At 37.7% G+C, this 24,897-nt stretch overlaps 1 protein-coding gene across 5 annotated transcripts in view; it reads right to left on the reverse strand.

Annotated features, from left to right (window-relative positions):
• Pld1 (phospholipase D1) overlaps window positions 1-24,897 on the reverse strand; it is a 220,092-nt gene that overhangs the window by 144,809 nt on the left and 50,386 nt on the right. The window contains exon 1 of one of the 5 annotated variants that reach the window (XM_021254185.2): window positions 24,088-24,316. The exons of 2 other annotated variants lie outside the window; for them this stretch is intronic. The gene's annotated coding sequence lies outside the window, so the exon portion shown is untranslated. Of the gene's footprint in view, window positions 1-24,087; window positions 24,317-24,897 lie in introns of those variants that run through there. 2 more of the 5 variants (XM_013071586.3, XM_004834597.4) reach the window with 2 other exon arrangements.

Here is a 24,897-nt window from a genome sequence, read left to right on the forward strand (position 1 = left end):
CTCTTTTTACAGACTGTTTTCTTAGATTTGTTCCTTTTACATATTTCAGTTTAAGACCTTTATGTTTCCCCCTAGGCCTAAAAGATTTAAAATGCTGCTCACAAAAGCATTTCTATTATGAACTTACTGTTATATAGTTTTGGTTACAAAGCATTTATAGGAAATTCTCACCAGTCTTATATTACTGTAATGCTATATGAAATGAAAAGCAGCTGTTATGGCTTGCATCTAGATGTTCCCCAAAGCCTCATGGGGTCATAAGTGGGACTCTTCGAAGGTGACTGGATTTAGGCTATGTGATGCCGGGATCATGGATGTGAGTGCTACCCACCCTATGACCAGGTAGTCTGGATAAAATACAAGACACAAAAAGAGGGCTGCTATTGTCCTTGTTTATTGTTTGTTGCTTACAGCTTGCTACTTGGCTTCTTCAATACTTTGCTGCCTTCTGCCTGCCATGAACTGTTTCTCTTTTGGATGCCCCTCTGCCATGCTCCTCCGCCTGGAGCCAGCCAACTATGAGCTGAAACCTCTACAAACTGTGAACTAAGTAAACCTTTCCTCCTTTAACTTTGGGTGTCAGGTATTTTGTCTCAGCAATGAGAAACAAGTAACTAAGACAACAATCATCTATACATTATTTTAAGATTTTACACTCATTCAGTAGCAGCTTTAAAATTATGACCAATAGTACCTCCTATACAACCACGAGGGTGAAAAGCCAGCCTGAAAATACTGTTCCTTGGCTCAAACACCTAGAAAGTTGCCTCCCCATCTTGTACACACACACACACACACACACACACACACACATACATACAAGCACATGCATGCACATACGTGTATATAAGTGGCTAAACCATTGCCCAATCTTGGCACTAAGGCATTTGAGGTAATTTCTGAGCTGGCTTCAATATGCCTTCATAGCTGAACCTCCTACTGAAGTCCTATTCATTCTCCACTATCAAGACAAACTGGTTCTGAGAATGAAGCCCAGGTCTGTGAGGCCACTGAATCCAGCTACCAATGTTCAGGAAATACAGGGGACAGAAGGACACATTGAACTGTGTCATGAATCCAATCAGCAAAACCCATACTGAAGAACTCTAAAAGTCAACAAAAATAATAATAATAAAGCTGGGTATGGTGGCACATGCCTATAATCCCAGCATTCTGGAGGCTGAGACAGGAGGATTGCTATGAGTTTGAGGACAGCCTGGGCTACTCAGTTGAGTTCAGGGGCAGACTGGACTACAAAGCAAGACCCTTTCCCCAAAAAAGCTAATAATAACAACAACAACAACAACAACAACAATAATAAATAAAAAAGAATACAAAGGAACTTGTAGATTAAAAGTGGCTCAAAATTCATATAAAATAAAAATAATAGTAAAACAGGCAAGATTAAACTAGTTGTCTAGAGATGCACACTCAGGTGACAATGATAAGGAAACCCACAGATAGTGATTACTTTGGGGGTCCAGAGGGCTAGGGCTGAGTGTGTAGGATGGGTGGGCTCCTGTTCTGGCTGACACAGCTGTTCGTGACCTGAATAGTGATTACCTAAGAGTTTGATTTTTGATTTATAATTATTGATTAAACCATCTATGTGGTCCTTGGTCTTGCCCCTACTCAGGCACCTTCTCCTGTCACTTTATCCCTTCTCCTACATCTTTCTGGCTGTTGATACTTTCCAAACTCTCTTACTCCAAATTTTCTGGTTCTTCCCCATTCATTGCCCAAAACTAGAAGTAACATTTCCCTAAGATTTGCACCACATGGCTTGTAAGGTTTTGGTGGCATTTGTGTCTCAGCTGAGGATGTGGGGCATGGCCTCATCTCCTCCATAAACTTTTTGAGACAGGAAGCTGGATCATCCCCACAGATGTACTTCATAAGCACTCTTTGCTGAATAAAAAAAAAAACTAGTCAATTAAAACTTAGATGAAAACTTTGAGTCTACTGAGTTTATAACAAAATCCCTCCTCTCAGCCTCCAATCCATCCTTAGGTTTATACCAGTGTACAGACTTTCATGATTACCTGGGCTAAGAGCTTGGGCTCTGAGTCCTGGCTCTACCACTTATGAGTCATGTAGATAGTAACCTTTTGCTTTACTTACATTAGTTAACTTCTCTGAGGCTGTTCTTTCATCTAGGACAATCCTACCTCAAAGGATGGTGGAATATTGCATATAAATTACTTAACAGTACTAGACACAAAGTAAGGTCTCAACACACAGTATTGTAACTGTTAACTGTCAGTATCATTAATGGGAAATACGTATCAGTCCTTAATCACTGACAGTAAGGTAAAAAAATAAATAACACCTGATGATGGTTTTTCAATGCCAAACAAAGTATGGAAAATAACTCGGCACATCTCTGCATTTTTTTGTCAAATCGAAGTTAACTGTTCATAGCTCTTTCACTCTTACTGAGGTGTGAGCTCCTTGGGAACCCAGAATGACAATGAGTGGAACTTGTGTCCAGATTCCCCAGTTCTACTCCCATGGCAGACGTTGCTGGGTGATCACATCCATTTTCTTCTCTGAGCCTGAACACAACTTCCAGGTCTTCTCACCCTACACTGCATAGGCTTCAAGCTCTTTGCCATCTCTGAAGACAATCAAGTCTGGTCTGCCTAATTTTCACTGCATTTGTTTAGAAGAAATGAATTAAATGAGGAAAGAGAATTATACAATCAGTGGGCTACGGCACATACGTCTGGTGGTAGATACAGGTAAGAACTGAGAATACAATCTTTAGACTGAGAAAACCAATGGATTCATCCTTGATCAGTAGTAACATCTGGCATACTTGGTGATCTGGCATTCATTTCACCCAACTCTTCAATTCACTATGAAGACAGATGCCCAGTATCACACAGAGAAATCAGAGGCAAATCTAGAACTCAATGCACCTTACTTGTCCATGCCTGTCTGTTTCATAAGATTCTTTCCATATATTGCGGCTTTGAGCCATATCCACAATGTGTTAGAAAAACAACCAGATGGGCAGGATAAACCACTTTGATCTGAGCTGCTGCCAGACTCCACTCAGTGGGTGTGGACAGGCAGCTTACTGGGAAAGACCTTAGTTTTGCCCTTGCTCAAGAAACAGTACTCCTATGCATGACACTAAGGCTCCCCAGGATATTCTTGGCATATTTCTCTTCTATGACATCCTTGGGGGTCAAAAGCACCTTAAGTCACTGTGTCCAGGACAAGGAATAAATGGATATTAATAAGACCAAAAAGAGCTCACAGTATGGGCACAACAGAGAATATGTGCATAATGCTTTCTAGCTCACAAATCATTTTTATGTACACATCTTTTTTTAACTTTCCTAATAATCATACAGAGCAAACAGTATTATATTTTAACTCTCTTTTCATCTGAAGAAGTAATGACTAAAAATGACTAAGGTTACACTTTGTAACTAGCAGACCTGAGACTCAAATTGTGACCCTTCATGTTTGCTGCTTTCTCCATTCTCTGGAAGCTATTCCCCTCTGTGTATAATTCCCTATAAATCCTCTTCATCAAAACCTGGTATCTGGAAACCAGCCTTCTCGTCTTTCATTTAGCAAAACTACATATTAGAATGAACATAAATGGACACCGGTTAGTTTTAACTGAAGAGGTAAAACTAAAAAAGAAAAAAATACAGCCAAGACAGGAGTATCAGTGATGTGATATTTTTCTTCCCAAAGCCTGTAAAACATCTCAAATTCAGCACTTATTAACAAAATGGCCATAGGTCTGCCCTACTGCTCACTCATTATTAAAACCAGGAAATCACAATCCTATCTAGTGGGACAACTGTGCAGGCAACATTTTTAGGAACCACTGCAAACTATACCCAGCAACTTCTGTACCTCCCACAAGCTGTTAACTCCCCACCAGCCCCTCCTAGGCCTCACACTCCTGTTCATCCAGCTGAGAGTGTGTGGTCTATCAATCTAAAACCTCTCTTGCCCAAAACCTCCACTTGCATCTTTTTCTGTTACAACCATCTGGAAAAATTCAATCCTGACCCAATCCAACCATCTGCCTTCTTGGTCCCTACTCAAGGCTTCTACATTGGCTGGAGGAAAAAAGCACTTCCCTGTAGACTGGTACCTATCTATGGGCCTCTCCAGCTGTTTCTTTCACTCCCTTTCAAGGTCAACTTCCTAAAAAAATTATCTATTTGATCTTTCTATCTCATCACTCCCACCTCATTCTTCAACCCTTTATAACTGGCCTCCATATCTACCCTCCAACAAACAGCTTTCTCAGAAGTCCATATCCACCTTCCTGCTATGAAATCAATCTATAAACCACTTCCTCATTCTTCTCTCACTTAACCTTCTGTTGCACAAGCCTTGGCTCTGTCATTCTTAGAGTCTCTTCCCTTGGCTTTTGTGTTTCCCCACACATCTAGTTTTCCTCATCCCCCTTGGGTCATGGAAATGGAGCCTTCTTTGAAGCTGTTATTCATGTGCTTAATACTTACATATTAATATTCTTCAGGATCCTGGGATCATTGTTTCTGGCTCTATGCACTTCTCAGGGTCACCTCTTCTACTCTATGGTTAAAATATATCTTGGTTCTTTACAGTTCCCAGGTGATTCTGACACTGAGTCCATTTCTTTCCACTGGAACTCTGTATCCTCCAGAAAACTAGAAGCTTTCTGGAAAACAGAAGTCATCACTGTATTGCTAACTACTAGTGTCTACTGGGCTTTCAGCAACTGTTTCCAACTCTTGTTCTCCTTTCTGAGCTTCAGACCCATAGGCCCAGGTGCCTGTGAACTTTCACACTGGGTGATCCCATAGATGATCTCAATATGTTCAAAAGACATTTCTTCATCTTCTAAACTCAAAATATTTCCTCTTCCTGTGTTTCCTTCCTGAATAAATTAGAAAAGTCATCTACCCATCTGCATAAACCGGAATCTTGGGATTCATTCTTAGCAATGCTCTTACCTAACTCTCTGTATCTAATCAATTAATAAGTCCTGCCAAACTCTAAATATCTCTTCTATGTGATCACTATAGTTTATGTCTATAACCATGGCAAGTTTTAGGAAATGGAAAAAAATGTAGTGTCTGTGGGTATAGGGTAGAAGGCGAGCGCTATTAGGGCACTTAGACTTTATCCTTAATGCCTTTCTTCCCAGGGTAGTCTTGATGCTGGGGATCTAGGGCAAAAGCTTTGAGTAAAAATAAGTTTGAGCTGCCCAAAATGTAAGATAATGAACATCACTTCCAGTTGGTTATATTTTTACTACTCAGCTAAACAATGGTGTTCATTCACACACATAAAAAGATCCTCTGCTAAATACAAAAGCAGCTCTTTCTTCTCACAAAGTTATGATATGGAACAGTGACTTCCAGGTGAGTTTCAGCTGTGTAAAGTAATGACTTAATCAGAGTTCGCTTTGTCACATATGAGACACAATGCAATATTTAAGGTAAACAAGCTAAAGTGGATGTGTGTGGAGTATGAGGTTTCAGGGGAAAAAAGAACTGGAAGAGTAATAAAACAAATGCCAGATTAATAATACATGGACACAGCTGATAAGACTTTTGGTTCATCATTAAAGTAGCACTAATATAAAATTAACAGAAAGCCACAAAGCAGGGGGACTTATGCATACACAGTAATCAAAGAGAAAAAAGGGCTTGAAAAAATCTGCAAACACCACTCTGTTGATATACTAAAAACCATTCAATTGTACACTTTAAGTGTCCTTTTATGATTTGTGAATTACATCCCAATAGTTTTTTAAATAAGCAGAGTTATAAAATCAATAAGCATATATTAATATTTTAAAGATCAGATAATTTTTCTTGATCCTATAGAAAAATAACCAGCATCAGTTACAAGGTCAACACACAAAAGTGAATAGCTTTCCTCTACACAAATGACAGACTCACTGAGAGAAAAATAGGGCAAATAATTCCTTTCACAATAGCATCCAAAAAACTGAAATACCTAGGAATCATCCTAACAAAACAAATCAAAGACCTCTTCTCTGAAAACTATGGCACTCTGAAAAGAGAGATTGAAGATGATATCAGAAAATGGACAGACATCCCCTGCTCCTGGGTAGGAAGTTTTAATATAATGAAAATGGCCATATTTCCAAAACTGCTATATAGATTTAATGCAATTCCAATTGAGATCCCAGCAGCATGCTTCATAGACCTCGAGAAAACAATCCAAAAATTCATTTGGAACAAGAGGAGACCCAGAATAGCAAAAGCAATTCTAGGTAACAGAGACATGGCAGGGGGTATCACAATCCCCAACCTGCAAAACTACTATGATAAAAACATCATGGTACTGGCAAAGAAACAGACCTGAAGACCAGTGGAACAAATTAGAAGAAGCAGAAACAACGCCAGACCCACTCAGCCATCTCATCTTTGATAAAGGAGCCAAACACCCTCACTGGAGGAAAGATAGCCTCTATAATAAATGGTGCTGGAAAAATTGGGCTTCAACTTGCCAAAGATTAAAACTAGACTTGTATCTCTCACCATGTACTAAACTAAAATCAAAATGGATTAAAGATCTAAAGATTAAAATAGAAATGCTGAACCAGTTGGAACAGAGGTTAGGTAGAACCCTTGAAGACATCAGTGTAGGAAAAGATTTTATGAACAAAACCTCAGTTGCTCATGAACTAGCACAAACTATCAACAAGTGGGATCTCTTCTTATTAAAAGGCTTCTGCACAGCAAGAGAAACCACCAGTAGTGTGAAAAGACAACCCACAATGTGGGAAAAAATCTTCACCTGCTCTTCCTCAGACAAAGGTCTACTATCTTGAATCTATAAAGAACTTAAAAAGATCAGACCTCCCAAATTTAAAGACCCAATCCGAAAATGGGCATGTGAAATGAACAGACATTTCTCACACAAAGAAGTAGAAATAGCAAATAAATACATGAAAAAATGCTCAACATCGCTGGTCATTCAAGAGATGCAAATGAAAACAACACTGAGATTCTACCTCACCCCAGAAAGAATGGCTGCTATCATGAAATCAACCAATAACCAATGCTGGTGGGGCTGTGGGGAAAGAGGAACCCTGCTCCACTGCTGGTGGGAGTGTAGACTGATGCAACCACTATGGAAATCAGTATGGAGATACCTCAAAGAACTAGGACTGGAAGTCCCATTTGACCCCGCTATTCCACTGCTGGGGATCTTCCCCAAAGAATTAAAAGAATCATACCACAGTGATATATGTGCACCCATGTTCATAGCAGCGCAGTTTGTAATAGCTAAAACTTGGAAACAGCCCAAATGCCCATCAACACGAGACTGGATAAAGAAAATGTGGTTTTTTAATAAAATGGAGTACTACTCAGCCATAAAAAATGAGAAATTAGAGACATTTATAGCTAAGTGGATGGACATTGAGGTGATACTCTTAAGTGAAATAAATAGGACACACATGAATAAATACTGAATAGTTTCTCTGGTGTGAGAAATTGAAAGTGTAAATAAGGACTAAATGTATAATAGGTAATGTGAAATAGGAAGAAAAGGGGCAAAGGTGAAGAAAGTGGGAGGGCTAGAGGAAAGGATAGAAGGGAATGGGATTAATATGAGAAAACGGAAAAATAGGAACAAAATCTTTGTAAATAGGGAGGGCTGGAGGCATTGAAGGGAGAGCTGGGCAAGGGTGAAAAATAAGAACCAAGAGAGACTATGTAAAGGTGCAAATTTCCAATGATGAATGTTATTATATTGTATACCTAAAATGTACCAATGATTAGAATGAATAATCGATAATGTAAAATAGGAAGAAAAGGTCCAAAGGGGTAGGGATAGTGGGAGGGGCAGGAGAAAGGAAAGAAGGGAAAGGAAAAATGATGAGAAATGGAAAAAATGGAAAAAAAGTCTTTGTAAATAGGGAAGTGTGGAGGGCATGAAGGGAGGGCTAGGAATGGGGAAAAAATAAGAACGAAGATGCATTATGTAAAGGTACAATTCCCAATGAGAAATGTAATTGTGTTGTATACCTACAATGTACCAGTAAAAGAATTTAATAAAAAAAAAAAGAAAAAGAACCAGCATCAAAAATCATTTTACATTCCCTCTAACAAAAACAGACAAAGTACTACTTATTACCAAAAAAATACGGGGAAAAGACACTGGTGCAACACTTAAATAAAACAATTTGTCAATGTCTACACTGAATATTGCTTTTACTTCCACTGTTTAAAGACTCTGCTCAGGGAGATAATTAGGTTTTCACAAACACGAAAGTCACACTGAGGGAGTTTTCCCCAAACCAGTGTCTTTCAAAAACTTACAAAAGTATGTATTACAAAGAGAACTGCCGTTAAATTTAGAAAAAGCATACAAGTTTCAATAATGAAAAAATAGTTAGATAAAGAAAGAAGGAAATCTGAGTCAGTGATCATTTCTTTTGCAAGAGAGGTTCCAAAGAAAGGTACAAAAGATGGATAAAAAGCAGAAATACCCAGCTCCTGAAAGGCACACATGTTTGTGCTGGGTCATTGTCAGAAAAGAAGGAGGGTACAAGTTTTTTAGTCTCTATTGGAAAAACAAGTTAGTTCATGAAAAGACAGAGTCCTTTTGAAATACCTTTAAAAGGTAGATGCCAAAAATGGAAGGCAAGTGTATGCCTTCAAATGTGATCTACCTAAATAAAAACTAATTATGCCTGTCCTTTGATATCACTCACTTCCAGATGTCCAAGCAAAATAGTCACACTGATAACAACATGAAAATCTGCCCTCTAATTTTCATTCTCAGAGATCACTTGCTCAAACACAAATATACCCTGGGCTCACTTGAGCCTACACTGAGTTCGCACTGCCCTGCTCCAATCCTAAATCTGCCAGTCTGTCTCACATCTGACACCAGTCCCCAGGCAACTGGGGTTTACAGGGTGGAATTCCAAGCACCCTGGGCATAGCAGTATCCACCCTGCATTCAGCCAGAGCCCCAGACACAGTCCCTTTCTCACACAAAAGGCTAGTCCTCTACCTGGTTAAGCAGCAACAGTTAATGGCTGCCTATTCTGCCCAGTACCCCGGACCCATGAGACACCACCCAGTGCTGTGGGCCTTCACAGGGCTTATAGAAATCTGCCCACATTAGTCCCTTTGTTTCTCCTCTGAGCATCCACAGGACTGACAGTCACATCTGAGAGCCCACAGGAGCCTCCACGTATTGGGAGCCTGCCCCACAGACACTGGAAAATACATTGCGTAGCCAGCACTGATTCCCAACCAGAAGGAATCCGTAACAAGAACCTAGGAAAAAAGGACCCACACCTTCTCCAGTCTGGTTACTCAGCTGGAACAGGTGCCACAAACAGCGGGATAGGGAGAGAGGCCCCCTTGAACTGAGTAACCTCCACATAAACTCACAGACTATCAAGAGGGGCAAAGAGGAATGTGACTTGTAGATTAAGGACTACTGACCTGGGAAGAAAACACTCCTCTGGAAATACAAAGGAACTTTCTCTCTCTCTCTCTCTCTCTCTCTCTCTCTCTCTCTCTCTCTCTCTCTCTCTCTCTCTCTCTCTCTCTTCTCCTCCATTATTGGCAAGTTTTTCACTTGTCACTATTTTTTTTCTTTTGATGGAATTGGGAGTTTTACCACCTATTTTCTTTCCTTTCCTTTAATATTACTTTGATTTATTTATTTGAATAGGCCCTCCTTTTACTTTCTCTCTCTCTCCCCATTCTTTTCTCACTTTCCCTTTTTCAACTTGTTCTCTTAGTAATTTTTCTTATTTTCTTTTCCTTTAATCTTCACTCCCTAGTCATCCTTCTCCTAGCTGATCATCTCTGTTACTGTTATCTAATACCACTAACCTCCCTTTACTCCTTAACAAGACCTCCTACATCAATCTTACCACATTCATCACATCTACCATTGTTTTATTTTTCACAATCTATTTCTTTTGCTCTTTTTTCTTCATACTACCATACTCATACCACCTACCATTATGAATCTACAGGTAGTTAACTATGTCTTATTGCAGCTGAATACTGCTTTATGGTGAAAGAGGGTAAACTGCTCTATCAAGGGGGCATTTGCTGTATATAATTGTCTGATTTGTCTTAGATTTTGTTATATAACTATAAATCTTGTACCTAGAGTTAAAGGTGACAAAGTATTAGTTATTACAGTTTGTCATTTTCCAGTTTGTCTTTGATGGTATAGTTGCTACTGGTTGTATTGTTAGCCAACGTGACATTGTTGTGATCAGTTGAGCCTCCTTGTACGCCAATACTTAGATTGTCTGGGGACCCTAAACAACACAACAGCCCAGTATCAGAGAACTGGGTGCTAGGCCAAACAAGCTGAAACACTGCATCCATAATAAACAGAAGAAGTATGATGCTAGGACAGACTCAAAGGCCAATAGTTAGGTATGCCTAAAAGACAGCTCTGTAAAGTATCATTACTTAAAGAGGTCTTGATACTAGCAATAAAACTACCTACCATAAGCAACTTACAAGCCTCACCACAGAAAATGAATTTTTAAAAAATAGAAAATGAGAAAACACAGAAGCTAGATGCAATAGAATATACCCAATTTGCCCAAAGCAAGCCCAGAGGACATCAAGGTAAAAGAAATCAACAGCCTCCTAGCTGAATTTTATGAAATGGTAGCAGCAGAAGTAACAAATCAAATGGGTAAGTCCCTAGACAAAAACAAAACCAAAATAATCACACAGATAACTAAAGAGATGATGACCATGATGAAGGAAATGTTTAGTCACTCTAGATACAGATTTTAAAAAGTAGAGGAGCTTAGGGAAACCATGAATGCCCAACATAGAAAAGAACTGGATGTCATAAAACAGATCCAAATAGATATCTAGGAGATTTAAAATTCTATTGAAAGCATATGCAGCACAACTAACCAATGTGGAGACAGAATATCAGATCTAGAAGACAGGGTTGTATTTGGTGATCACCAAATGAAAAACTTCTTAAAAACAGCAAGGGAGCACAAAAAAATTGATCCAATAGCTGCTAGACAATGGAAAGAAGAATAATATAAGATTAATTGGAATCAATGAAAACTCAGAGAACAACACAAAGGGCATAAAAAACCTATTTGCAGAAGGAACAGCAGAAAATTTCCCAAGCATGGGAAACGAATTTGACATTCAGATAAGTGATGCATATAGAACCCCAATTAGTCATGATCAGAAACTACAATAAAGCATGTAATAGTCAAGATTCCAGAAAATCAACACAAGTTAAAAGCTGTTAGAGAAAAGAAACAAATCACCTATAAAGGAAAACCCATCAGAATCACAGCAGACTTCCCAACACAAACTATTAAGTCAAGAGGAGCTTGAAGTGAAGTATTTCAAGTCCTAGAAGAAAACAAACACCAACTCATATTATTGTACCCTGTAAAATTATCTCTCAAAACAGATGGAGAAATAAGATACCTCCATGATAAAGTACACTGAAGAAATTCATGTCCACTAAACTAGCACTCCAAATAGTTCTGAAGAATAGTCTAGAAAGACAACAAAGACAACAACTACAATAATCCAAATACAATGAATCCACAAGGCAAGGCAACCAACTAAATAGAAAGGAAAGAAAGGGAATCAACAACAGGAAAATAATACAGTGACAAGGATAAGTCAATACCTATCAGCTATAAGAATCAATATGAGTGGTCTCAATTCAATAATCAAAACAGATTGGCAGAATAGATCTAGATACAAGACCCAACAATACTGTTGCATACAAGAAACACATTTCACTCCAAAAGAAATTCATGGAGCGAAAGTCAAAAGATGAAAAATAATACTCCATGAAACAGGAACCAAGAAAAAAGCAGGATTGGCTATTTTATTTGCAGACAAAGTGGATTTCAAGCCAAGACTGATCAGAAGAGATAAAGAAGGTCACAACATACTTATTAAGGGAACAATCCAAGAGAAAGAGATAACAATCATAAATATATATATATATATATATATCAAATACTGGCACACCCAACTATATAAAACAAATACTAATAGAAATAAAAAGCCTGATAAACACTAATACAATTGTAATGGGGGACCTCAATACCCCACTGTCACAAATAGATCAATGAGACAAAAAAATCAACAAAGAAATATCAGAGCTGAACCAAACTTTTGAACAAATGAATTTAGTATATATCTACAGAGTGTTCCATGCAACAACAACAGAATACACATTCTTCTAAGCAGCACATGGAACTTTCTCCAAAATAGACCACCTACTAGCTTATAAACCATGCTTAAGTAAATGCAAGGGAATAGAAATAATCCATGCATATTATCAGATCACAGTACAGTGAAACTGGAAATAAATGCTAAAATAAATAACAAAAATTATATAAACATATGGAAATTAAACCGTACCCTTTTAAACAACCAATGGGTCACAGATGAAATTAAAGAAGTTAGACAGTTTCTACAATTGAACGATAATGTCAATACACCATACAGGATCGTATGGGATGCAATGAAAGCGGTCCTAAAAGGAAAGTTAATCATGGTGAATTCCCACATCAGAAAAATGAACTGAGCTCAAATAAATAACCTAATGTTGAGCATCAAACTTCTAGAAAAATAGAACCCAAAGTTTGTACAAGGAAGGAAATTAATGCAATTAAGACAAAGAAAATAATATAAAGAATCAATGAATTGAAGAGTTTGTTCTTTGAAAGAGTAAATAAAATAGACAAATAGCCAACTTTAGCCAAAAAAAAAGAAAGAAAAGACCCAAATCAATGCAATTAGGAATGAAAGGAGAGGAAATCACATCAGATCCTTAGAAATTCAGCAGATCACTAGTATCTACTTTGAAAACATAAACTCAAATAAGATGAAAACTTCAGAAGAAATGAATAGATTCCTAGATACATATGAATTACCAAAGCTGAATCAAGAAGACATAAAAACTTTAAACAATCGAATAGTCAATGAATTGAAGAAGTAATAATAAAAAAAGCTATCAACAAAGAAAATCCCAGGTACTGATGGATTCACTGCTGAATTCTACAAGAAATTTAGAGAAGATCTAATGCCACTACTCCCCAAACTCTAATGAAATTTAAAGGGAAGTAATACTCCCAAAGTCATTCCTAGAAGCAAGCATTACCCTGAAACCAAAACCAGAGAAGGACGCAACCAAAAAAGAGAACTACAAGCCAATCTCCTTAATGAACATAAAAGCAACAATCTTCAATAAGATACTGGTGAACAGAATGCAGCAAATCATCAAAAAGATTATATACCATGACCAAGTCATCCCAGGGATGCAGGGATGGTTCAGCATATACAAGTCAATAAATATAATACATCACATTAACAGAACCAAAGACAAAACCCATATTATCATCTCAGTAGATGCACAGAACACATTTGACAAAGTCTAACACACATTCATGATAAAAATCCTACAGAAAATTGGAATAGAAGGTCTTTATCTCAATCTGATAAAAGCCATCTATGACAAACCAACAACCGACATCATACTCAATGATCAAAAACTGAAAGCTTTCCGTGTATAATCAGGAACAAGACATGGATGTCCACTTCGGTTCAATACAGTTTTGGAAACATTAGCCAGAGCAATTAGACAAAGAAAGAAATAAAAGGAAGAAAGTTAGAAAAGAAAGAAGTTAAATTATTATTATTTGTAGATGACATGATAGTCTACATAGAAGACACCAAAAACTCCACCAAAAGACTCCTGGATTTAATAACCAAATTTGGTAGCATAACAGGATACAAAGTCAACACTCAAAAATCAATAACATTCTTGTACACAAATAACAAATTCAGAGAGAAATTAGGAAAACAGTACCTTTCACAATAGTATCAAGAAAAATTAAATACTTAGGAATCAATCTAACAAAGGAAGTAAAATACTACTCTACCATAAAGGAAAATAAACTTGAGACATTTTTAGGTAAAATGAATGAAACTTGAGAACATAATTTTAAGTGAAACAAATGAGACACACACGTTTAAATATTGCATTGTTTCTCATGTGTGAGAAACATAAAGGGTAAATAAGGACCACAATAAAGGATGGATATTGGGAAATAGGAAGAAAATGTTCAAATGGGAAGGGAAATAAGAGAGAGGGGAGGGAAAGGGAAGTGCTTTAGTTACTTTTCTCTTCTTGCTGAGATAAAATATCTGAAACCCAAAGTTAAAGGGGAAAAAGTTTATTTAGCTCAGTTTGTAAAGGTTTCAGTCCATAATCAGCTGGCTCCAAAGCAAGGTGGTATGGTAGAGGAGAAACAGTTCATGGTGGGCAGAAGGTAGCAAAGCAATCAAGGTCGACCACAGCTCTTTCTATCCCTTCTATCTTATCCAGGCTAATGAAGGCAGGTAGCACACATACCCTTAATCTTAGTGCCCTTGATGCTAGCACTGCATCATGAATCAATGCCAGTATCACACATTCTAGATCCAGCAACCTCTGAAAAAGCCCCATATATGATTGCATGAGGCTTCAGGGGGACATCTAAATACAAGCCATAACAGGAGGGAAGGGAATAGATATTTTTCAAAAGAATGGAAGGAAAACAATAGAAACAGAGCTTTATAAAGGATGAGGGGGGAAAAGGATTAAAGTGAAAGGAGGGCAATGGGAAAAAAACAAAGAATTAAATTTTATTATGTACAGGTACAAATTCCCTATAATGAATGTGATCACTACATATGTCAAACATGTAGCAATAAAATTAATTTTTAAAATATCTGAGTCATGTTGGACCATGAGTCAGTTCAAGGAAGCAACTGATGGAGCTCACTTTGCTCAATATTTCATACATTGTTTAAGCACTGTCATAAACCCTGAAAACTTCAGCCATAAAAGTCATTCATATAAATAAAAGGGGATCTTAGTGGAAAGTAATAAGTATATTTAACATTTTTCTTTATTCCCATTTTAAGCAATAAAATAAATCATATTTCTTCTTAGTTATAGATCTACTTTTTGCAGCTAAAGGAATGACATAGCATCTGATAGGAAATTCTTGTCTTTTTGAGTATTATCTTTTTTTTTTTTCATTTGAAATCTACTAGGTAGTTCTTTTCCTTAACGCTTCCAACTAATGCTTAAAGCTAACACTTCCTGCTGCCCCTTTCCTTGCATTCATCTTAAAAGAATTAGAACAATTAGAATGGATTGGTTAATTAATCACCTAGGTATCTCCTAGAAAGTTTGCAAGATGTCCTTCACTCAACTACCATGGAACTATAAAAAGAACTGCTTTTAATTCTCAACCCTCTTTTTCTGTTACTGTTACTGTTACTGTCACAAATCATCTTCTGGATTCAAAAATTACCTGCAAACTGGATCAAATAATCCAGAGTTTCACAATAAATGTACAAGAAGGAGGTTAAGTGTACTTAAAGTTGAAAGACAAGTGGAAAGCAGAGCAAAGTTTAGGGCAGTTTGGCCCCAGAAGTCAGACTCACAGCCAAATTCAGAGGCCACAGGAGCTGACAAGCACATACCAACTAGGGAAGGAATACTAACCAGGTAACCCACAGGCCCCAGAATGCCCGAGGGAGAAGTACATGCATGAGTTTCCTCAACAGACCCAAGTTCTCAGTGCAAATTAGATCCCCAGTAAATTGTATTGAAAACTGGTAACAGTTGTGCTAAGCCTTGCTGATGGCGTTGTTAATGGATATACCATTCTCAAAAAACATTAATACTTTTTGACCTCACACTTTATAAAATATTGAGAAAAGAGCACACACAAAGTTGTTTGTTCGCTGCCAAACAAAAGAAACAAAACTGAACCAAATGTGGACATCTGCATTTCAAGTAAAGGGAGGTATTTGCCTGCTGACTGTTGCCCTTGAGAGAAATCCCAGGGACCTGTGCACTGTAGGGCTACTTGGGAGGGCTCCGGGAATGACAGAAGCACATGGCACAGACAGGTGGGGTCTGAATGCAGCTCTGCCTTGTACAGACTGTGGCAAGTTACTTGAATGCTTTAAATCTTGGTTTCCTCACCTGGAAAATTGAGATACCATTTTTTTTTATTGTAAGAGGTAATTCTGTTCCTTTCCTTCAGGACACACAAGTTTTAAGTTTTCTGACATTGGCATATTTTCTGATATTGCATTTTATGTCTACATTTGATATGATGGGGGTTTTCCTTGGCTTAAAATGTTGAACTTTAGCTGACAGTGTATCTTGCCATTAATGATGTCTTCAAATCAAAGGAACACAATAGTAATACCAAACTTGCTATATGAAAAGCAGCCTCTGAGGAAACCTGCTGACAGTCCCAGCCTGCTAGTCAGGCTGCAGTTGTAACCCCGTATCCAATCAGAGGACCTCAGAATAGCAACTATCTTGGCAAACCCCAGATTGTGAGAGAATAGGGATCAGGTTAGTGAAGAGTCTGAAAATCATGTTAGCATGAGAAATGGTTGAAATAATTAGGGGGTTTTTAGGCTGAACAAAAGTGAGAGGCCTTAAACACCCTAAGACCTAGGGGTGTAAGAAACATTTCCTCGGTGGCTCCAGGGGATAAAACCAGAACACAGCAATACGTTTCAGAGGCCCATGTCATTTCAGCAAAAAGGAGAACTTTCTAACATACTCAGCCATGCAGCAATGAAAAGGCAGCATTCTCTAAAAGAGGAGGTCTCAGCAGTATCCACGTTGCTTTGTGTGTGTGTTCTCCAGAGGAGCCTCCTTCCTGGACTCAGAATATGCACCTTTGCATCTACTTCAGCTTTAGAATTCCACACCTGACTCTTTTACCTTCCAGAACAGACATCTGGGGAGTCCACACCAGCACAAAATCAGCAAAAAGAAAGGAGATGACGGATTTACTGAGGTGTCTGGTGTTGTAACAACTCATACAGACACCAAAGACTCAAGTAAGTAGGGGAAGACTGGCAAATTCAAACTCAAATGGCAAGGAGTCAGGAGGTAATATTTCCTAGGATCCACAGAGTGGACATGTGTCAAACCTAGCTCTCAGAGTAGACACATCCAAGCAGGAGGACTGCCATGAGTTTAAGGCCAGCCTGGGGTACCCAGTGTCTCAAAAAAAAAAATCAGAGCAGGCACACCCTGAATTCTGAGACTCCCAGATAAAACCACCAGGACTTGGGCTCGTTCCATCTACAGCATTCTAGTGGAGTTCTTAATTGATCCATTTAAGGTGTGGACTACTTTTCATGAAGCACAGAGAATGCTAGTGAGTGCCATGTTCTTTCCTTTAGACGTAGACAAACTCCTTTGTTTTTCCAGTAACATACTTCTTCTTAAATTAATCCTTTATCCAAGCTTTAAAGAAAAGGCTCCCTCCATATTCCATGAAAAACTGCTTTAGTCTCAAATTAAAACACATGCATAACTTTGGACTCTTTATCAGCATTTATTCAAACACTGGTAAAGTGTCTACTGTGAACTTGTTACTCAGCCACACTGTCAAAATGTTAAAATTACATTACCTAAACCTCTCTGAGCAAAGGTAGTAGGTATTAACCCTACCCAACAGACAAGCACCTTGCTTATTTCAGGATATTAATGTACACTTTCACCAAGTGAAGATGAATGGTACAATAACCAAATGGAAGACCTTATAGTCTTCTTTCCCAGAGGATGCTGCTTTGGGGGAAAGGAAATTCATAAGGTTTTTTGGTTATCAGCTTCCACCTTCACTTAATCAAGCTTTGCCTAGATATTTTGTATCCAAAAGCATGTCTCATACCTGATGCCTCTCTAAAACCAGATATAGTTTGGTATCCAAATAAGAAATCGATATTCTCTCCTCCACTACATTTAGCAGTTTCCACATGTCAGGTGCTAAGATGGGTTTTGAGCACAAAGAGCCTAGGGAGGGTGACAGTGAGCTCTGAGTAGGAACAGAGGTGTGGTAGGAACCCAGAAGAAGAAGTACGCAATCTGGCAACTGGAAAAGGTTGCCCCCGTCAGGCATGTTGGAAAGGAAGCTTGAAGACCGCTCAGGAGTTCACAGGGCATATCTGAATGGGAAGCCCATTCCAATAAAAAAGAAACAAGAATGGTGAGTTGGAATATATAATCTAAAGAACAATAAACATGTTTAGGAAAGAAAACGAGGTAGGGTACGGGCCATGACAATTGTAGTACCTGGGACTATCCGGTCAGACATTTTTTCTCTATGTAGAAAGTATTGTGAGGATCAAGGAGTGGGGACACTTAGAAAAGTATATGTTTCAGTTTAGTATGTGTGAGAACATTTGTAAAAATGAACTATTAACAAAGAAACTGGTTGCCTTGTGTGGCCATGCTCCATCTTAACTGCATAGTTTTGAACATATTTTGCATTCTTATTCTAGTTAGCTTATGGTAAGAGCTCACAATATAGGGGCCAGGGGTTTAGCTCAGTGGTGCTACACCTGCCTCCCAAGGGCAAGGTCCTGAGTTCGATCCCCAATACTGAGGGAAAGAAATTCACAATATAAATAAATAGTAGCCGTACATATTAAGAAATGCTTCAAGTTCCAGCCAAGTTGCCATCTCCCACGATACAAGAGTAGATTAGAATCTGGCAAAAGTCCCTTCTGGCCTGCAGCTCTTATCTGCTTGTATCTGCCCCTTTCTGATTTGGCTGCATTACCTCAACTCACAAGGAAAGACACTGAAATAATGTTCACTGAAAACCTGCTATATAAGTGTTAGCAATCATTAGTATTATTTAATATTTTCTCTGATACTATCTTTCTATTAATACTATCATTCCTGGCCCCTGGGATGTTTTAATGTTTTATTCCTTTATGTGTGCATATGTGTGTATGTGTGTGTGTATGTTTAATAACACACAAATATTCTTGCAAGCCACCTCTAATGCTTAGTAGAACATAAACTCATAAAAAATGAAATAAAATTTAACAGTTTATTTTTCAATAAGTAAATAATAACTGACATTCATTTAACATTTACAATGCATCAGACACTGAAGTGGCCCTTATATATATATTATTTTATTTAACTCTTATAAGAACTCTCTAAAATAAGTACTAGCATTATCATTCCCATCTTATAGATAAGGAAATTGGGACTTAGAGAAGTCAAGTAATTTGCTCAAGGTCACAATTAATAAGTAGGAGTCTACCTCAAAAATTTGCATCATAGCCTATAGTCATCTCACATTAAGTTTTTAAAACTTTTTGAATAAGTAAACTCTAGAAGACAAAAGTAAGACAACCAACAAAACAGATGTCAATACTAGTTTATTTAGTCTAATCTCATCCATCAGGACACTATCGAGAAAAAGTGGCCCACTCATAACCAGGCCATCAAATTTAGATTTCCAGGATTCTCACTTATAGATTCTACTCATATGAAATGTTCAGAATGGGAAAATCTAGACAGGCAGAAAGTAGAATAATGGCTGCCTAGGGCTAGGAGAAAAAAGAAGAGAAAAGGGGGTTTCTTCCTAGAGTAATGAGAACATTTAAAACATGGACTATGGTAATGATCAAACAATTCTGTAAATATACTGAACTACTGAATCACAAACTTTAAAGGGGATAACTTTATAAATTGTAAATTGTACATCAATAAAGATGTCAAAAGATAGCTTCCAAGGTTCAGTATCAAGTGTTCTCTAGTCACTCTGTGTGCTGCTATCTTCCAGAATAAACAAGGAAGCCAGATATACATTAGATGAGCCAGTACTCAAGGACGAAATCTTGAAACAATAATGAGGATGAGAACTATGGCTGTGAAATGAAGAGGTTTGGAAGAAGTAATCAGCCATCTGCCCCCTTCTCAAATACCATTAGGTAAGTGGTGAATGGTATCTTCTTATGATTTTCACCAACCTGGGATAAAAAGAAAATCTAATTTCATTGATTCTTACTAAAATGTGTTAAGTAGGTAGAATGGAATATTATAAAGAGAAGCGGGGGGGGGGGGCGGAATCCGAGACCCTCAAAAGGCTTTAAAAAAATCTACTAGAACCTGCAGTCATGGGGATTCAATCTCTCTGGGCATCAGTGACTTCATCTATAAAATTAGAAAGGGACAGAATGAGGTCAACTATTCTAAAGCTTCTTCCATCTCCAATATTGTAGTCAAATCATCTCTTCTATGGATAATCTTAGTTGCTCACTTGTTCTTTTTATACATCAACTGCTTTTAGATCCAACAAGTGTCAGGAAGACATCTGGACACACTGAAAATCCACCCAAGTGGATTTTGTATTTCCAACTTTTTAATGGTAATACAACGTTCTAATGAACATTTCTGTATTTAAAGCTTTCACATTGTACCTAGAAAATTTCCAACTTTTTCATGGGATTTCCAACTTTTTAATGGTAATATAATGTTCCAATGAACATTTTGTATTTAAAACTTTTACATCTTACCTAGAAAATTCAAATCTATTGACCTTTCCCTTTTATGATTTCCTCTATTGATCTGGGCAAGATAAAGTGCTTTCTGATTCATCATAGTTTTTATTCTTTTATTTATTTTTCTTTCCTTTATTATTATTTATTTAACTTAGCTCCTTACTGTACCTGAGCTATATTATTTATTGTCTAAACTTATTTGTCACGTAAGTGTTTCAAATGTTAGCAAATCTAGCAGAAGTTATTTGCCCATCAGTTTTCAAACGCACATTAATGTTTTTAAAGGAAATATATTTCTCATATTCTGCTAAACTTCCAAAAGTGCTTAGGACTGACAAAACAGAGTTTTGATTATCACAGGCAGTCATACTAGGCTGGAATGAAGGGAACATGAAAACTAAACAATAGGAAGGTCCAAGCTCCTAGCTTTACTGATTTTATTATTTTAACCTTTAAAACTCTCAAAAGTTCCAAGACTAGCTTTAGTAAGCAGAAGTCAGTATTTCATGCAGGGGGCTTATTCTCCAGGTGAACTGGTCACCATTAGTTTTATCTACTGGCCATAACCAACCTCTGTATCACAGGACTGGTCACCAGGTTATTCATCAACAGAACAGGTGGAAAAGCGGAGCACAAGCTCACCCCTCAGGCCAGTCCAGAAAGGACACAGAGCACATGCCTTACTGGGTGACTGAGGGTTAACAGAAGGACCTTTGCTAAGAAGACCACAGATGTCAGTATTTACAGGGCTGCTTCTCATTAATAATAAACATCAGATTATATTTTCATAAAAAGCAGAACTATCAGTTTTTCCCCTACCACTGCACCCATCTAAGGTACAATCTGTTACTGCAACGTACTAGCTGCCCTAACATGAATCCACTTAACCTTGCTTGGACAGCTCCTCAACTGCAAAGAGAGGAAATAAAGGCAATCAATTCCTTAGGGTTAGTGTACAGGTTAAGTAATAGGTTAAAACAGTGGTTGCACTAGGAAATTTCTCGAGTGCTTGCTATTACTCATGTTATGACCACTATGTTACTACTCCTGGTCTGACCACTATTTCCACTCCATTGGGTTCTTTAGAAAGAAACAATTAACTCAGGAGGGCGTAGTCAATTGAGCTCCATGAATGTAATGGGACTTCAGCCTCTGCAATTCTTCTGGGAAGTTAATATTTACATCAATTCTAAAACAGTGCACTTTCAGGGTGGATAACATCATACTGTCCTCCACTTTCTGATGCATAAGCACAAGACCTTGAGTGAGTGGGATTATAGAAAAGAATCATGAGGTCAGGCACAGAGAAGTCAGGGTTACTGTAATCATAGAATGAAGCTGGCAAGGCCACCAAGAGCCCACACCTCCTGAACTGGAACTGCGTACTATAAAGATCAAGACAATGGAAATGGGAGTGATCTGAGGTGTGTCTAAAACCAGCTGATCAGATAAAAATCTTTCAAGTTTCAGCAGTCAGAAAACCCGCCTCTAATATCACAGCTGCACCCAGTTACTCATTTCTTTTCTCAGAGTCCTTAACTTCCACTGCCATTCACTTTTCCCAGGGGTTCCGGTGTGGGCCAATTCAGGTTGAAATAGTTTGCCTAAGGATCTGTCTGCAAGTTTGAAACTCAGATTCATTTTAAAAGAAAACTGGCATCATCTACCTCTGGGTTATGGGCTAGGTTCATAAATAGTCTGAGATACGTGCAGCATCCAGAGCAATTTGAATGCCAACAAGAAAGCATGTAGAATAAAAGTTTATCAGCTAAAAGCTCAGCTTGAAATTCAATGACATATAGCATGGGAAAATGTCCATTTCTGCTTCATTTGAGCCAAAACACAGAGATGTAATGATGCTAAACCAGTCCAGCAAGATGATACCAAAAGCCACTCAGTGTGCTCCAAACTTAAACTGGGAAGAACCTAGCTTCCCTTGGACATTTTATCTTAAGTTTATGGATCTTGAACATGCTTCTGTTTAGCCTTTTTTTTTCTCCACGTGTTCAGAGAAAGTTTACTTTAATATTCTCTGGGGAAAACCCTTAAAATCTGTTTTATAGGGAGTTTCCCTCTGATTCTATTTTTTGCCACATTGATTTTATCAGTAGTATTCTGCTTCATTACCATCTCTAGATGAGAAAGCTATGAAGTACATAGGAACACAGAAACTGAGAGCTACTGGAAACAAATGAGCTTTGTGTGAGCTATTTAAGATTTTGCCCATACTCACTGAGCATTAATAATCAGTGGGTAAACTATTTTAATATTTTTCTTTAAAATCATCAGGCAGCTACAATCAGGTTGACAAGTGTCTTCCTTTAATATTTAAATTAATAACATAATAATAACACATAATAGCACACATATATGCAGTAATAGCATACAGGTGGTATATATTCAAAGCATAGCAAAGATATAGAAATATTTGCACTTTTTGAAAAACTAAAATATCCTAAGGGATTTACTATTTCTGCAGAGGCAGGGGTGATAATATAACTATATGGCTCTCTTAGAGGTATACAGTACAATTCTATAATCCTAAAATGGCATTCAGTCATGACTTTACAACTTGAGCATCAGCACAGATAAAAAATGAGATCCTTAAAGTTTGGCATATGATATCAAAGCTTTTTTTTTTTTAAACTGAGGAGAACATGAAAGAACAGACCCTTTCTGATGCACTGTATTTCCCAATGGGAAAAAACAAAAAAAGAATAAAATAGCAAAAGTACAAGCATATTAGCATATTTTAAAACACTAGTACATTCACTTGAACCAAAGCATGCTTATAGCAACATAAAAGCAAGAAAAGTTACATTTCATAAACTGTGGCAAACTTTAAGACTTCCCCAAAATGAACCACTCTTGCAGAACAACTTTATGTGATTATTTTGGAGGTAAATTAACAAAGACAAAATTGCTCTCTAGATGTTTAATGTGATTGAGAAAGATATTCTCTTGATACTTAATTTTACTGCCATAATTTCTTTATTACTATTAACATTACTTTCATGTTTTACAAGTCACACTCCATTTTTACAGTTGTTTTTTTCTTATGAGGTAATCTATTCTGAGGAGTCTATTGTGAAAAAAAATAGTGATACTGAAGAATGAATTTTTTTTTCTGCTCAACCCACCTGTATACTCTGTCTGAATGGATTGTTACATAGGTATTTTATGGGACATTGAAGAAAAGTACCGAGTTTTCCAGAAGATTAAATTGATACTCTGATTCATTGTAACGACAAGGAGTAGGCCCAAGGGACACCTGTACATCAGACAAGTAAGCAAAGTTGATTGGACAGAACAGGGCATACTGGGGTGCAGCATGCTGCTGCTTAATGTTCAAAAAATTAAGCCAATTGGGTATAAAATCATAGTTTCACCTAGAAGATTTAATGAGAGGATACAAAGAAAGGAATTCCAAAAAAGGAACTGAAAATGCTTACAAGCAAATACAAACTTCTGGAACTGTAAATTCAACACATACAAGTCTGTGTTTTCCTTCTGGCTTCCACTTGTGTGGCTGTCAAACAATGTATATGTTATAAGGTGAACTACAACCCCCACCTCCATCGGATCAATGAACTCACGTTATTTTCTGAAAGAACATGCCAACAACATGACCACTCTCCTGCCTGTCATGAGCACAGAAAGAAAATCTGACAAATGCAACAGAAAGTTCAAAATATTATTTACTAACCTGGTGCCCCTGTGAGAGCGGTCGCTTCATATTAAGGTAAAGAAAGAATCCTTAACTATGAGACTCTTCTCCAGAGTAGCTGATGTCGAGGTGGGAGGGGAGGGGATTGATTACCCTGAGAATCCACATAAACAGAGGAAGGCGTCCTGTTCCCAGCTCAGTTTTGGCCTCCTCCCTACAGGCAACTTCAGTGAGCCAACCCCACAAAGCACTCCAGCCTATAAGCTTCAGTAATGAACTTGAAACCACTCCCTATATGTTAAATAGACAGACTGCAGTGAGAAATACAACCCACACACAGAATGAGCTAAGGGTTCAGACTTCATTTTTGAACTTGCTGCCCAAGAAAACCATAACACAAACCTAAACAAAGAGAGCTCTCACTCCCTTCTCTCCCCTCAGACACTGTATTAAGGTTACTAATTCATTTTAAACAAGGAGAATACAGTCAGCCCTTTGTTAGGACCATGAAATGACTTTTACATTGCCGCCCAAGTGAGGTGGGGGTCGCGGAACATACTGCGGTCACACTGCCCAAGACAGACATATGCAGTTATTGTTCCTGAGAATCAAACTCATGTACTACCACTACTTTCAGACTTTTATATAACATTAAATAACCTTAAAACGTCATTAACCACCAAAATTGAAAAGTTAATATAAATTCAAGAGGAAATTTTATGAAAGAACCTTCTAACTTCTAATCCTGATTTGGTGTCTTTAAATCTTAAAAAGTCACAATTCTGTTTCATCACTTACATTTAAGATTAAAAATGATCTTTTTAAATGGATCTTTTAGTTGCCTTTTGA

Source organism: Heterocephalus glaber, unplaced genomic scaffold (genome assembly GCF_053883595.1).
Source record: "Heterocephalus glaber isolate CG9 unplaced genomic scaffold, H.glaber_assembly_v1.0 deba00001504, whole genome shotgun sequence".
Taxonomy (NCBI): Eukaryota; Metazoa; Chordata; class Mammalia; order Rodentia; family Bathyergidae; genus Heterocephalus; species Heterocephalus glaber.